The sequence below is a fragment of the Conger conger genome, chromosome 17 (assembly GCF_963514075.1).
Source record: "Conger conger chromosome 17, fConCon1.1, whole genome shotgun sequence".
NCBI lineage: Eukaryota > Metazoa > Chordata > Actinopteri > Anguilliformes > Congridae > Conger > Conger conger.
Genome location: NC_083776.1, coordinates 8,656,577 through 8,672,915, shown reverse-complemented (window position 1 = coordinate 8,672,915; position 16,339 = coordinate 8,656,577). Strand labels below are relative to the sequence as shown.

Genomic DNA, 16,339 nt, shown 5'->3' with positions numbered 1-16,339 from the left:
GGCTCTTTCTGTTCTGAATGTCCCCAGTTGCAGTACAAATGGGCACCCTCAGAAAATCCACTTAGACCAGATTGCTGACAAGCACGTGATAGCTGTTTTCATCGTCCCTCTTTAGAGGGATAATGCGCACATATTAACATAAGCTGTATCTTTTCCAAACTGTTGAATTAGTTTTGGTTTGCAGCTGTAAGCGGTATGTCCCATGGACATAGTTCAAAGCTGTCTGTCCTTCTGGATGTGAGATGTATTTATTTCTAGTTGTAATCAGCAGTTTCAAACTCCTCAATCCAGATCCAAGGACACAGAGATTTTCATGACGAGCTGTTTTTCATGATGAGTGGCCTTGTGAAAAAAACTCAATTTTCTAAAATACTTTACAATTTCTGCATTATAATTTGCTGATGGATACTGTCATTATTTGTCAGGGATGATGACATTTGCACAGATCCATCTATTGGGCTTTAGCTGAAAAGCTTGGTACCCTATTTTGATAATGGAGCATATTTTTTGTCTTTTTTTCTGTTTTCACTTGGACCTTAGGTCAAGGCCATTGAGTGCAGATGAATGACTGTCCTTAAGGAGAGGACAGGGGCTTATAGTGGCCAGGGAGAGGGAGAGTGGTTCAAAGTGTAACTGTCTCTCCTTCATTCTGGGGATTTATTAGTGCGACTTTTGGGTCTGGACATGACAAAGAAGATAGCTTTATGTTTAAAATCAAAACAGGCATGTGAAAACATCAATAGGATTGGCTATATTTTCTGTTTAAAAATCGTACGGTAATCTGCGAATGTTTCAATTTCGATCTGTCTTTGCTAGCTGTAGGGTCTGCCTGCTCACATTGAGCAGTGAGATCACAACCCCCATCTCATCCGAGGGAGGGGCTCATTCAGTGCCACTCTCTAATGTCCCACAAGGTGAGATGTCCTCAAACTCAATTTTCGAGAACAAACAAGCATGCGTACCCTGGACCATCTGGGGGGACAATGCTTCGATCAATGTCTCTCTCAGCTCGCTAAGCTATTAGCAAGCTGCTCAGGGCTTAATGCCTGAAAGTTGACCTTTTAAAAATAATGTTTATATTATTATCCCAGCTTTTGAACAGACGAGTACTCAGGGACTACTGTATGTGTGGGCAAGGAGAAAAGGTGAACGTTGTTTTAGCATTTGTAATGTAATAGAGATTGATTACTGTCTTCCTGGCAGTGTTGTCATTTGTCACGGCTTGAAGGGCTCGCTGTGAAGAAAGGCCCCAGTCTTGTAGACATGATTTATCAAGGTTTCTCCTGTGCATCTGCACGCATGTGCCACGTGTGTTCAAACACCAATCAATATTGTTTTTTTCTCACATTATCAAAATGAAATGAAAGTGCAGTTCGGTAAACAGGAAAACCCCACGCGGGCACAGCGCGTTTAATCCCTTTGCTAAGGTTGTAAAAATGCTAATGCGCGGCTAACAGCGTCTGCCTGAGGATTAGGTGCTGATGTTTCCGCGGGACGGTCTCACGCATCCGCGGCGCGGGCGGAGAAGAGCGCGGCGAATCGCGGGCGACAAAGTTTCTCTGGTCCTGACCTTGCGGGGACGCGGTACGCTATCGGCCGGAGGCTGTGGCCAGAGGAGGGAGAGGCGCCCTGTTGCAGGCGGCCGCCGCTGAAGGGCGGACCCAGACCTGTCTGCCTCAGGCACGTGCACGCTCTTCACTCAGCCCTGACCTGTCTGCCTCAGGCACATGCACGCTCTTCACTGAGCCCAGGCCTGTCTGCCTCAGGCACGTGCACGCTCTTCACTCAGCCCAGACCTGTCTGCCTCAGGCACGTGCACGCTCTTCACTCAGCCCAGACCTGTCTGCCTCAGGCACGTGCACACTCTTCACTGAGCCCAGACCTGTCTGCCTCAGGCACGTGCACGCTCTTCACTGAGCCCAGACCTGTCTGCCTCAGGCACGTGCACGCTCTTCACTGAGCCCAGGCCTGTCTGCCTCAGGCACGTGCACGCTCTTCACTCAGCCCAGACCTGTCTGCCTCAGGCACGTGCACGCTCTTCACTCAGCCCTGACCTGTCTGCCTCAGGCACATGCACGCTCTTCACTGAGCCCAGGCCTGTCTGCCTCAGGCACGTGCATGCTCTTCACTCAGCCCAGACCTGTCTGCCTCAGGCACGTGCACGCTCTTCACTCAGCCCAGACCTGTCTGCCTCAGGCACGTGCACACTCTTCACTGAGCCCAGACCTGTCTGCCTCAGGCACGTGCACGCTCTTCACTGAGCCCAGACCTGTCTGCCTCAGGCACGTGCACGCTCTTCACTGAGCCCAGGCCTGTCTGCCTCAGGCACGTGCACGCTCTTCACTCAGCCCAGACCTGTCTGCCTCAGGCACGTGCACGCTCTTCACTCAGCCCAGACCTGTCTGCCTCAGGCACGTGCACGCTCTTCACTGAGCCCAGACCTGTCTGCCTCAGGCACGTGCACGCTCTTCACTGAGCCCAGACCTGCGGCTGCGGGGTCACGTGCACGCTCTTCACTCAGCCCAGACCTGTCTGCCTCAGGCACGTGCACGCTCTTCACTGAGCCCAGACCTGCGGCTGCGGGGTCACGTGCACGCTCTTCACTGAGCCCAGACCTGTCTGCCTCAGGCACGTGCACGCTCTTCACTGAGCCCAGACCTGTCTGCCTCAGGCACGTGCACGCTCTTCACTGAGCCCAGTCCTGCGGCTGCAGGGTCACGTGCACACAGCGTGTCAGCCCAGGCCTGGAGAGGCGGGAAGCAGAAAGGAGAGGGAGATGTGACCTGTGCAACATCCACTGATTAGCAACCCGAGTTTCTAAAAGCAACGTATACTTTTAGAGCCTGCTCCAGCCCCCAAAACATAAACAATACTACTACATAATACTCATACTAATACTAATAATAATAATAATAATAATTTTGTTGACAAATTTAAATGCCAAAAGAGTCATAAATGTAGCTGTAAATGAAGAATCTCTACCGTCTGAAAAGAACAATGTGCTCAAAATTAGTTTCTCTCCTACTTTTCCTTATCAACCTATATTCGTACTCTTTTTTCCTTTTTATATATCTTCTCTGGCTTGTCTTTTATTCATCCCATGCTGTCACTTAACCAAGCAAAGAAAAAAACAGCTTCATGGAATCTTGTTCCTTTTCTTTGCCTGCAATCTAAAAATACAGGGATCCAACCCCCCCCCCCATTACCATCTCACAGAAAAGGACAAATTAAGTACTTATCTGCGTACATTTTTGAAAATGAAATCGGCACATAAAGACAATGTACTTACCAATAATCTAGAAGCATCTGCATCGTTTCACTGGTGGGAGTGCAAATCATTGACCTTACTGAAACAGTGTCTTTGAAGCAGCAGTGACCTTCTCCTTGCTCAGTTGTGTTCTTTTCTTATAAGAGGAATAAATACAAGAAGACGTAAATGTGCTCCATCTTTCTCCCAGCTGCCTTCTGGAGTGCGTCCTTCCATCTGGAAACCAACTAGAGGTAAGATTATGGTGTAATTTCCATCAGTTTGTCTTAGGGGTGAGAGGTTGGCAGTTCAGCTGTGCAGCGAGACACAGATTTATCTGGGTGATAAATTGAAGCCTTTTTAGGATGGTGGCAGTGAGACAGCATCCGTGTTTGGGGCCTGGCTTTGCTCCACTCCAGGCTGACAGCATCATCCTTCTGGCTGCAGCTGCTCGTGGGGGACAGGCTGAGTCTTGGGGGTCAGAAGCAAGAATCATGGGAGAGAGGAAGAAGGATCATTAGGAACAGGAAGAGGAAGTATGGAGACAGGAGGATAAATCATGGGGGGAAACGGACAGGAAGAAGAGGAATATAAGTCAGGAAGGGGAATTGTGAGGAAGCAGGAAGAAAATGCACGGAGGAGAGGAAGATGAAACAGGAAGAGAAAAGAAGGATCAAGAAGGTAAATCAATAACAGTAAACACTACTGTTTCCTCATCTGTTTGTTATAATAGCAAATGGTGGAAGATGCGTTTGATACTGTTAAAATGAGACTGTATATTGTTCTTTTTGTTGTTGTTTTTTCAGATTCAGATTTTTTAAATTGATTTCTTATCAATTTGTATGTTAATGCAGCTACAGGGTGTTATCCATGAATATATTTACAGGGTCACTTTTGCAATGCTTGGATGCTTAATTTAATTTTCAGCCATTCCTGTGAGTGATGACAAGCCAAACCGAAAGATATACGCCATATTACATTTATGCACTCAGGACAATTCTGCTTATCAATGCAGTATTCTCAAACTGCAACTGCTGCACTGACCTTGGGCTGCTCTGCGCTCAATTGACACGGAATTGCCCGCGATATTACTCGCGAAACATTGACAAGTGCAAATTAGAAGAATTGCCAGCGATTCATTGCTGGCAATTACTGTCAGCAGGCATTTCTGGCGGTAATGGTCGCATGTGGAACAATCGCGGGATGCAGGTGGTCGCAGCGAGCCTCTGTCTGCCTCTCCGATTTCGGCTCATCACGGAGGAACAGCTGCATGCTCACGTGAGTCTCCTTTATCAGCTTACAAACAGAGAGCTCCAGATTGATTCATCTTTACGGGCACAGGATGGAGACGTTTTTCGGAAACCAGACATCCTATCTTGTTCTTTTGTGAGTTTGGTCAGCGCGGTCATTGTGAGACTTTTTTTTTTTATTCTTCTGTATTTATTTATTTATTGGGGGGGGGGGGTGGGGTGGCGGGGCTTTGTTCTAGAATACAATATAAATCTTTATTTTCCAACCACGTCAAAATGTTTTACTTTCACTTCCGCTTACAATATAAAGACAATCATACACAGATCAGCCACACATTACATATTACACATGACATATTCCTACTGGCACCTGACTCATCTGGATTTACAGTACTTGTAGAAGTACACACTTTTAACAGTATTCTCACTTACTTCACAATACCTTGGTGTGGTACATTACAGTTTCTGATGGCACTGATGGTTTTATGCTGTATTCACTGTGCTTCAAAGCATGAGATAAGGAAGTTTTGGATATTTCCATGGTGAAGTAATGTCCGACTGTTCAGGATCTCACCTACACATTTACACAGGGCTGCTGATGAACCAAAGGCCACAGTCCTAATCAAGTAGGAAATAGATCCTTGTTCCTTGCACCATAAGATCAATCACTGTGTAATTGAATAGATCTGGCACAACAAAATTAAACCTCTGTGTTTCAGCGGTATATTTTAATTCAGCGGGAGACCATGTTGTATATGTGGGGCTCAAACACAGAGTGGCTACGAAATAAAAAAATACTAATTATAAAATTATAAAATATAATAGAAACAACCACTTTAGCCAGACAGTTATGCCCAATCAAACCCATTTCCATGCAGTAACCAACAATGACAGATTGTGCCTTGTTCATCTCACAACGTGACGACTGTTTCTCGCTCCCTGCACTCGGAAGGCGAGCTTGAATTCAGACGAGACCTTCCTTGTGCTATCATGTGCCCTCCTGATTTCCAGTTCTAACCTCCAGCTGTCCGCTGGAGGACTCAGCCTCGCGCTGCCTCGAGCGCCCTCGTCACGTAACCGTAATGTGCAGATATGTGTAGAATGCATGAATCGCTCGGTTGGCGGTTGCACTTCCTGTGGCAAAATGAATGTCAAGCTTACTGAGCCGAGGGCCTTTCATTAGATTACCTCTTGTTCGTGCTTCAAAAGCGTAACCGGCAATGAAGGGCCGCGCAAGCCGTCGTACTGTATCGGAAATCCGACCGGCATGAAAGGGAAATCGAACGACAGGCTGAAGCCGATCACGCTGCAGGTACGATTCCCGGAGGCTGCTCTTTCCCCCATAACCTTTTCGGCTGTTGTAGATTAACATGCGACGGGGTACTGGGAAATTGACCAACATGCTCAGTCTGACCTATCATGATTCCCCATGCTGACCTTATTGTCATGAAATAGTGCCACCCCTCAAACTGTACTATCTTGGTTGAAATGTACAGGAGAGCTAGATCCTAGTGATACATCACACTGGAATTGCTATTTAGAATTAAACTGGTAACCCTTAAAATACAGGGTACTGAAGTTTTCCATAAAAATGAAAATCTGTTACGACTAGTCGGCTATAGTGTTGGACAGCAGTGCATTTGAAAAGTTTTGATATTTCAATATTTCACACATTTTATGGATTATTGAGAAACAATTCATGTGACTAATGCAAGATACCCAACATTAGCTAGCCTGCTAGCTAGCAATTAGGCTACAGCAGATCCTATGTTTTGAGGCTATATAGCGTAGCACTATGGGCAGGAGTAAACAAAGTGAGGTGAGGTGAAAAACTTTAAGGCACACTTGCAGTTTGAGTAGGTGGGTCAGCCTGGGTAGCAGAGCAGTTTGTCAGAACACCTCTGCTGTCTCTTGTCGGAGCTATAATGGGCACTTTCATTCTTTGAGGGTGGTTGAGCCATTTTTGTCTCCAAAAGCTCCAAAATTCCTCTCGTCGCAGAACCCAGTTTCGTGTTTGCCGAGTCATCAAAGACAGGGCCTGGTTTTCTCAAGGGAAACCGGCGAAGGGATGATGCACTCAGAACACAATCCCAGAATGCTGTGCCCAACATTTTGTGGGCTACAGTTGCTTGAAGGAACCCTCTGCGGGTTTGAGATGTCAGGTTTCACCGCGAGCCTGACTAACACCTGGAGGCTTCAGCTTTGTTCCATTGTGCAGTCTGTTTGCTCACCGATACTCTTCATTTTACCTCGTGATTGAACTGTCCCCCTTTCTCTTCTCCTCTCCCGAAAGCTTGAGCATAAAAAATGTGCATGTCTGTTTAACAAAACAGGCATGAAACACAATGAAAACGATTTATCAGGTTGTCGCAGGGGATTGTTACCCACACCGTGGTTAGATTTGGTGTAGATTTGTCAGCGTTCAACCGTCTTGGATATGTAAAGCTATTGACAAACAAGCTTTTTACAGCTGGAATGTCATTATTATTTGAAGGTGCAAGGCTAATGCATTTTTGTCATGATCAGACACTAAAATAACATTTGTAGGCTGCATGTTAAGTGCAGTTCACTTGTGTAACCGTTCTGAGATCTTCAAACACGAGAGATGTGAACCCACCCTCGCTGATTTCGCCTCCTCATACACTCTGCGTCGGTTGCTACGGTTCCAAAAATAATTAAAAGAGGTTCTCGACGTTACTTTCACACAATAGAACAGCGGGAAGCAGAGATCCGGTGGGCAGCACTCGTGGTAATAAGAGATTTTATTTTTCATTACCTAACGGCAGGAGTGGGCGGACACCGGATCATTTCCCGGTCGGATCGGGGGGACCCAGCCGGTGATGGATGTCGGACATGGCCGCGGCCGGTTTTCCCGTGCCGTGGCCTCAGTCGCCGAGGAAGGAATTATAAATCCGCTGATTTACTGGGGCGTATTGAGACCGCGAGCGCGCGGCAGCATCGGCGAGCACACGAAACGTATTTCCCCCCGTGTGGCTACATAATTAATCACATAATCCCCCGACAGCGTTACAGCCCTGAATGAAGGCTTTATGTTGTTGTCTGCCTGTTGCTTTGTGGAGGCTTTATATTTTGCTGTAAATTAAAAATCTAGTTGTTCTTTGCCCACTTCCCGCAGTGCTTATGCACAGGGAGCTCTGAAAGATCTGTGTTATACCTTTAAAGCATTTTTACTGCCGCATAAATACACAGAAAGACTTTGTCACGTAGCATTACCACCGGAGATCTCCCCTGCTTTGTGCTGCCATTAGAGCCGGCAGTCGCAGGCCTGCGTTTTCGTAATGCGTGCGGAGAGCCAGCACAGAGAGATCGGGTCGCATTTTTCACTACATCTCTCGCCGAGCCTCTTTCTCTTTCTGTCGGGAGAGGAGGGAGGGCCACCTGCCACCCCCAGAGCGTTCACTTCACAAACACTGAGCAGACATTTTGAGTCGCGGTCTCTGAGCGATGGGCGTAACCCAAAAATTCGCTTTTGAAAGACCGTACAAATTCGGCCCTCGGAATGAAAAGAGTCGCTCCTACACCTGCACTGCTGATGCACATGCTCGGGAAGACATTGAAGTGTTTATACTTTCCATCAAAGTGGAGGTTGATGCACAGGAAGCGTTTGTTGTAGCCTGTGGCTAAGCAAAGGTAAACCTCATCTGCATTCTGCCTGCTCTGTCGAGTTAGAGACAGGAGGCTCAAACAGGATTAAATTTGACTGTGCCTCCGAGACAAAAGGAAGGTAAACAAGTATCTCAGCATTGTGCGTACAGCAATTTAAAACACCTCGCAGGCTTGGAGAAAAGGACTATGGTAATTTATAGAGCTTCTCTCTCTCCTGGGCGTTATGTCTGTGCTTCTGGAGGACGATGCATGTCGGGATGCAAAACAGAAATCTTTTTTTTCTCCTAAATCTAGCCACATGTACTGTATGCATTCCATAAAGCAGCCAGGGTATTATAGATAAACATACATAAATCATCCAGCAGAGGGCCTGACCCACAGCTCCTGTGCATCACCAAACGCAAATATGTTTAGCTGACACATCACTGAGCTACAGACCTCTCTTCAATCAAACTTAGAAACACTTTGTTCTTAACTTTGAGTTATTATTCATTTACAAGGTCTTGTATTCACTTCATAGATTTTTGAAGACTTCTATTTTATCGATGAGGAAATGTTGTTTTGTTCCAATAGAAGTAGAGAGATCATGGGTATTGCCTATCATATGCCTGCACTCATACCCTTGGAAGGCCAATCGATCAAAACGATTGATCTGCTGCACCCCATATCAAAGATTTTTTTCCCTGCAGAGGGATGGCTTTCAAGATTACAATGTCCTTTGTCGACAGAGAACAAGTAGTTGCCCAATGATTTGAAGATCCTGACAATGTAATCCATGTGTCATGGCCCTCTCACACTCCCTATTTGAACTTAAGTGAACATTTAAGGAATATTCAGCAACACCATTAAAACATTTAATAATTAATAAAGTCACAGTGTGAAATATACTGGATGAACGTATACACAGTAGTTGATATGAGAATGTTTGCTGATTGCCTTTAATGCTAGTAGAGTACTTTCAGAGGAGTGACAACATAATATATATGTAATTAACAACATAATATGAGAGTGATAACTCAGACAGCCCATTTCCATTTGTAGGTCATACACACAGTAAGCCAAGTATCTAAAAGGACCGGGGTATCAATTGCTCCTCTTGTTCAAAAGCAATCAGGCTTGGAGTCAGTGCTGTTCTGTGTCAATTGAGGCAAGATCAATTTGGTCTATCTACAGAAAGAGACACAGAAATAGACACAAGCACTGGTTTACAGTCTTAGAATTAAGACATCTGGCATGTGGCTAGAAAGCTTTCCCAGAAAGCATGAAAGCTAAAATATCAGTAAGCACTTTATTAGGTATTTATTAGACTTATTATTTAGACTTATTAAGTCTTCTGCTGCTGTATCCTATCCACTTACAGTTTTGACATGTTGTATGTTCAGATATGCTCTTCTGCATACCACTAATGTAGTGGTTGGTTATTTGCATTTATGTCAGATTTGACTTGAAGTCTTACCATTTTCCTCTGGCCTCTCTCATTAACAATGTGTTTCTGCCCCCAGAACTGCTGAAAACTGGATGTTTTTTTGGTTTTTCGCACCATTCTCTGCAAACCCTAGAGACTTTTGACTGAAAATCCCAGGAGATCAGCAATTTCTGAGATACTCAAACCTCCCTGTCTGGCAGCAACAATAATTCCACGGTCAAACTTTGATCATATCTTTTCCCATTCTGATGGGTGATGTGAATAAGTAGTGTCCAGGTGTTCAGAATAAAGTGTTCAGTAAGTATATATAGCTTGGGTATTATACCTTACCCCAGATAAGGATAAACACAAAGGAAATATGTTAAATAACTGAGAAACCCAAACACGCGCAATTCATCTCTGTTAACGCAAATGTCACAATTGAGTATCATCTGACAGCAGGTTCATAATTATCTCATAGTTGACTAATTTTGGATTAAAAATGAGCCTTCCCTAACTACATTTAAATCCTTGTTATAAGAGGAAGGGTATTGGATCTCCTCCAACTGCTTTTTGCATGTCAGGCTCCCCTGTCCCAGCAAATCCTATCAGCCAGGCAGGCAGTGCCGACAGACACCAGCATGCAAAGTCAGCCCGCTCCTTTACTGTACGGCAGCTTTTCATGCCCAACAACACTCCCCGATCCCCCAGCATGCATCACACTCGGTTTATGTGCCGAGAGCCGGCAGCAGCCATAACAGATTGAATTGTTCCGAGCCATGGGGTAACCACATCACTCATTGCTTGGAGGAAAGTGTGACAGCCGGAACAAACAGACTACCGCCATCATTTTCAATACAGATCCTATCTGTGATTGTTGACATCTACGGGCATACAACAAAAGCACTTGTTAAGGGCTTTCTCGCTTGATGTGTTAACACAGTTACTGAACCTAATTCCTGAGGCCAGTGAGAGGGGCTCACAACAAAAGTATTCAGGGGTGACACTTTTTTCCATTTGGCCCGGGGTTCCCCCAGGAAGTCTGGGGGGTTAAAAACCTAATGCTGTGGTCAGGATATCCACTATCAACCCAGCCTGACAATATCAAATGATAATTCATAAGCATTACATTTTCTCATCTGACAAACAAAATGTAATTATTTCTTAAATAAATAATTACATTTTTAACAGTTTTGAAGTTGTTATGCCTGTATAGAAAGACAATGTTTTGTAGCAGTCACCCATTTTCTAGTGCTGGCTCGTAGTTCCTTTAGTGAGTTATTTTTGTTTTTTGTTTATTCGATATTTAAGTTTCCCTAATAATTTAAGAGGAATGTATTCATCATTATTAGTGAAGAGGCATTTGTTCCTTATTCGTGATGAGGTGTTTGTTAATTATACTTCTACAAGTCCTTCCTGTTTCCTATTTTATTTGGTTGGTAACTGGCTCTCGGGCTTCTTCCTGATCAGTTTAGGTATCAGCCACAGTTTCTCCTGTGTAAACAAACCATAACTTTTTCATTATATTACATTACATTATTGGCATTTGGCAGACGCTCTTATCCAGAGCGATGTATAGTTGATTTGACTAAGCAGGAGACAATCCTCCCCTGGAGCAATGCAGGGTTAAGGGCCTTGCTCAAGGGCCCAACGGCTGTGCGGATCTTATTGTGGCTACACCGGGATTAGAACCACCAACCTTCCGTGTCCCAGTCATGTACCTTAACCACTACGCTACAGGCCGCCAGCATTAAACATGATGAGAATGCTATGTACTGAAAAAAAGCTTGTTGTTTTACTACAAATTATTTAGCAATGCCTATTAAACGGATGAATTGATATTTGGAGGCCTTGGAAGAAATCACTCAGTGAATATTTCTGGTGAAGACAGTGAAAACAGCTTTGACTCCACATGTTCATTGGAGGACTTGATTCCATTTTACAGTATATTGATGAGAATCTAATAACAGATCTAAAAGTAAGCTAATATTAACTATCCAGCTAATTCCTCCGACAACAGACTTATGTCAGACACATCAAAAATCCTGTCTTGTTAATATTAGCTTCCGTTTATTTTATTTTCATCACACAACTGTAATTAGCCAATTTAAGCAGCTAGCTAAGACAACCTGTGCTTAAACTGCTAAGCATTGTCAATGTTATTTATCACATAGATATCCATAGCACTTATTTTGGACAGCTCTTTTAATTATCCATATGCCATCTGCTATTTCGCTAGTACTGGGATCTCCCAAGCGTGCTGGGAGATATGGCCGGATAGTAGGCCAGCCTGCAGACTGTGCCACACTTCTCGCCAATATTTAACCAATCTAACATATTCCTTACATATTCATGGGATTTATGTTTTATTGAGGAGTAACACCTCAACTATGGGAATAAGATCTTGTCACGATTACTACTGGCAAATTGTTGATCCTTACAATTAATTACCCACCGGGCTTGCGTAAGACTAAAATTAGTTCTTAACCAAATGTCACGCATGGAATAATGAAAATATAGGTCACCCGCTGAGCCATGTTATATGGAGATTACAATGCAGAGTGTGACATTTACCCGTTAACTCATTCCATGCCAGTGTGCCCAGGATAAATGACTTCTGCCACAGCAGCACATTCTCATATCAGGAGTGAGGGTGTGCCCCTGCCTCCGTCAACCTGGTTTAATGTGGAATTGAAGCCGGCTTGTTTTGTGGTGTGTCCGTAGCATACACATTCATCAAAAGACCAATAAATACTTAGACAACTGACCGATAAAGTGACATAATCGACAACTTCTTTTGACACAAAAGAGTCAGAAAAAAACATCAAAGAAGCAAACAATTCCTGCTGAAAATACTTGAGGGAGGTGCTGGGGCGATTGCTGATTTTGTGGATGAACCTTCGTCTTTTTCATTTCTTGAAACACCAAGTTTTGTAATAAAAAAACTGTATGATCAGATTAAGCCAATGTATGTTTTTTTTATTTTACAATGAAAACATTTTATTTTATAGTTTATTTTGTATAAACTAGGCTGGATGTGCATTCTGTTGAATAATAATAAAAGGATAATTGACCAGCTACCAGCTCTCTGTGAGTGTCCACCTTCCGATGAAAGACAGTACTGCATGATTATCTTTTTTTGTTTTTGAAGTCGAGTTAAAATTCAAGTCACTCGATCGGTTTTGGACCTTAAATAGCTGAGTCACTGGATGCACTGAGGGAGGATGCCCTTGGCCTACACCTGCATAAAGTTGTGTGAACGCTGATTAATGAAGTAGCAGTGGCAAGAAGCCCCCAGCCTGTTTGGAATAAGCCAAAGACAAGGTGCTAATGAGCTGCAAATATATTAAGGTCATATACTTAACAAGGAGAAACTGTCAAAACACATTTAATAAATATGACAAATTGTATCCACAGTATTGATGATCTACTGTAGAAATCCCCAAGGGAACCTCTGGCCATATTCAGTGGCAGAAATTCAGAACTTGAAAGTTCTCTAAAGACTCTATAGACTATGAATAAGGTCACAGAAGTGTTCAGCCCCACACCAAGTATCCAAGGTGACACCAATGGCCCACGCTGGAACACGGAAAGGAAAAAATGTGGCACGCTGACATATAATGGATTTAAAAGGGTTTGACTCACGTCAAGTCAAAGGAAAGGCAGACTGCCTTGAACAAAAGGTGATAAATTATGTTTACCTTAATAAGCCCTTCCCATTCATGGGTCCCGGAGTGAGCCGAGCCTGGCTCTTACAAAGCACTGGTGTCTCGCACAGGTGTTTGGCGAATGTCTGATGGAAATTGCTTTGCATATGTCACTGGAGAAAGGCAACGGGGGGACTGCTTTCATCCCTTTGAGAAAGAGAGAAGAGTGAGAGAAAAAGAGATCTGTTACTGATATGTAGATACAGGAGGAACCTGAGGACAAAACTGACTCACCACTGTTTTTTTGCTTTTACTGAGATAAGTGAAACAGGTACACTGCACAATCCTTTATTATTATTATTATTATTATTTAATATTATTACTTTAAAGGCTATGGCTTTCAGGAAATGTCATGCATACACTGCAACCCATTTATGATACAATCTCGTTTAAAATGTTTTGTAAGGAGAAATAATTTAATACATATTAAATGTCACCTGAATAAAAATAAAGATTTGTATGCATAACAATACATCAGGAGATTACCACAATGAAGATGACTGTAAACCAGCAACTATACTTTACACAACACATCATTTCAATATGGCCACTTCATTTCGATACACAAAACACCTGTGGAGCTGACGTGACAGATTGCAAAACCCTTCATCTTCCCTGGTTTCTTGTTAATCGTGGTTTCTAGCACTGTTGCAGGCTAAACAAATGATTGATATTCAGAAGGGGAATCTCTTTCCTCATAATGTATCATATAGACTGTGAGATTATCACCACCCTCTGTGATACTGGCTAACGGGAAACAGATGAGTGTGACGTCGACGGTGTGATGGATCACTTTCAGCCGTAATATAATTGCATGCCTACTCTCTAATCAGCAAAATGCCTGGACTAGCATGGAGAGCATTGATAAGGTATTCAATGAGGCCACAACCTCAAAATAACTCAATTCATCACATAGTAAGGAGGTAACAGTTATTCAATACTCAGGTCTATATATATATATATATATATATATATATATATATATATATAATTTTATTTTTTTTCAAACCTGGAAAACAGTGCTGGATAACATGTTAAAGAGTGGTAAAGAGTGGTTATCCACCATGGCCATGTCCACACAGAATGCAAAAATATGTGCATTTATTATGGATTACTTTCCTGATAAATGTGTTGTGTTTTCTGTTGAGGCATCAGCCCTGTGACCTTACGTGGGTAAGACTGATACAATAATAATAATAATAATAATAATAATAATAATAATAATAATATCAGCAGCATCAAAGTCAAAGTTCTTCTCTGGGAAAAAGAAGGGGACTTACGGAAATTGATGTATGATGAACTCTAACAGGGACTTGTCTGCAGGAAAGGGTGAAAACACTTTTGACCATACTTTCCCCACGCCCGGGGTCAGATGTGTTTTGCCACTGACAGACATTTTGTCTTTCCCTCCAGAGCCTGCCAGTGGACCACAGTTCAATTTATTGAAAATCACCCGATCCTCTGACCCTAATTACACCAGTACTGGGCAGAAGACCCAAGTATGACAGACAAAAGTAACCTCATTTCCTGCTGACACACAGAAACACAAACGTACAGTTAACTGGGCATGATATTGCAAACCAGTCTGGCACACAGACACAGCCATACTGCAAGCAAGCTGGAATAGCCCTTTTCACAATGAAGAAATCAAAACTGAAAACATTTCATCATATTTGTTTTTAAATAAACTGTATGCCCTAGATGGTACTGTCTGGCAAAATGATTGGCTTCCAGGCTTGTTGACTACCAGGACTAGGAAATCTAATCGATGAACTGAAAAATATATCTGAAACATATTGCATGCTCCAGAGCACGGACTTTATTTGTGATGTTATTTGAGGCATCTTCAGCTTCTTTGATGCTCCTTTATTATATTGTATAGCAGAAAAGTTTTTAATTAAAATGTTTGAAGAGGAAGGCATTTCTGTATTGGTTTGAATATGGTGATGTTTAGAAGCAGAAATGTTTAAGGCAACCTTTTATTTTTAAGAATTTGATTTACTTTAGGAATTCAGTTTCCTAATCAGTTTCCTTCAGCTTAGATGGAAACGATAAATGATGAATGACACATTTCAGTACACAGTTAGGTCCTGGGATTCAGGAGTGATCAGGTCTGAAGAGGCATTTCAGTGCAAAGTCATGCTGGAGTACTCAGTGATCTTGGGCCACGTTTCCCGATTCACTCTTACCCTTTTTACGAAGACTCGAAAGGTATGCCTTACTAAAGTTGTTCACTTTTCTAGCCGTGTTTCCCAAACTATCCATTAGGAGGTAGCTGAAGGGATAGCTTCTATGTGCTACGTTACTAGGCCCATCGACGGCTCCACGATCGATTATTCACTCCATACAACGACTGCTTGAGTGCGTGGTGGTGGTGTTTCTACATAGAACACTGCAGGAATGCTTAAAAATATTGCATTTATCATGACTCATGACTGCTGGTAACTTATTCATAGAATTCAAGATGTACAAACTGAATTATCCAACCATATATATCATTTTTACCAAATGGGTGCAAGAACCCGGTGCCTCAGATTGTGGTATCACGCATCCCACTACGTCACCTGGCAATATGCCTTCTTTGGCATGTCATATTTTATTTACGTTATTGTTATTATCTTTTATTTTTAATTGTCATGGTGCCTTAAATGACTTTCCCATTACTTTCCCATTTTAGAAACATTATTTAGCCAACTACAACTGTATAATTATTAGTCTACGTATTGCTTAACAGATTGACAGAGGCTGACAGCTGATTTCAGAGGCTTGTGGTTGTAACAGTGGTGGCCACTAGTGGAGTGAGCTGACAACATCGCTAAGGTATAGCTAATAGTGGTCGAGACCAACCTTACAAAAGTATCACTTACAGAAGGTATACTTAGCTAAGAACGTTTCGGGAAACACCCAGAAATGTTAAGGTACAGCGGTATAACTTAAAGGGTTAAAAGGTTACGGAATAACTTACGAACGACATAGCGTTAAGAAGGCTTCGGGAAATGCAGCCCAGGCCATTAAAGATATTAAAGAAACATGGTCATATACAGTATCATGTCAATCTGACATTTGTCAGTGTACAATAAAGGCAACATAGAAACTGATCCAA

General features: G+C 43.0%; 1 long non-coding RNA gene across 1 annotated transcript in view; it reads left to right on the top strand.

Moving 5' to 3' along the window:
* The first annotated feature begins 3,717 nt into the window (after positions 1–3,717).
* The window catches only part of LOC133116203 (uncharacterized), a 34,678-nt gene continuing 22,056 nt past the window's right edge, over positions 3,718–16,339 (top strand). Inside the window, exons 1-2 of the long non-coding RNA XR_009705845.1 lie at positions 3,718–3,928; positions 4,410–4,525. This is a non-coding gene — a long non-coding RNA (uncharacterized LOC133116203). The remainder of the gene's footprint in view (positions 3,929–4,409; positions 4,526–16,339) is intronic.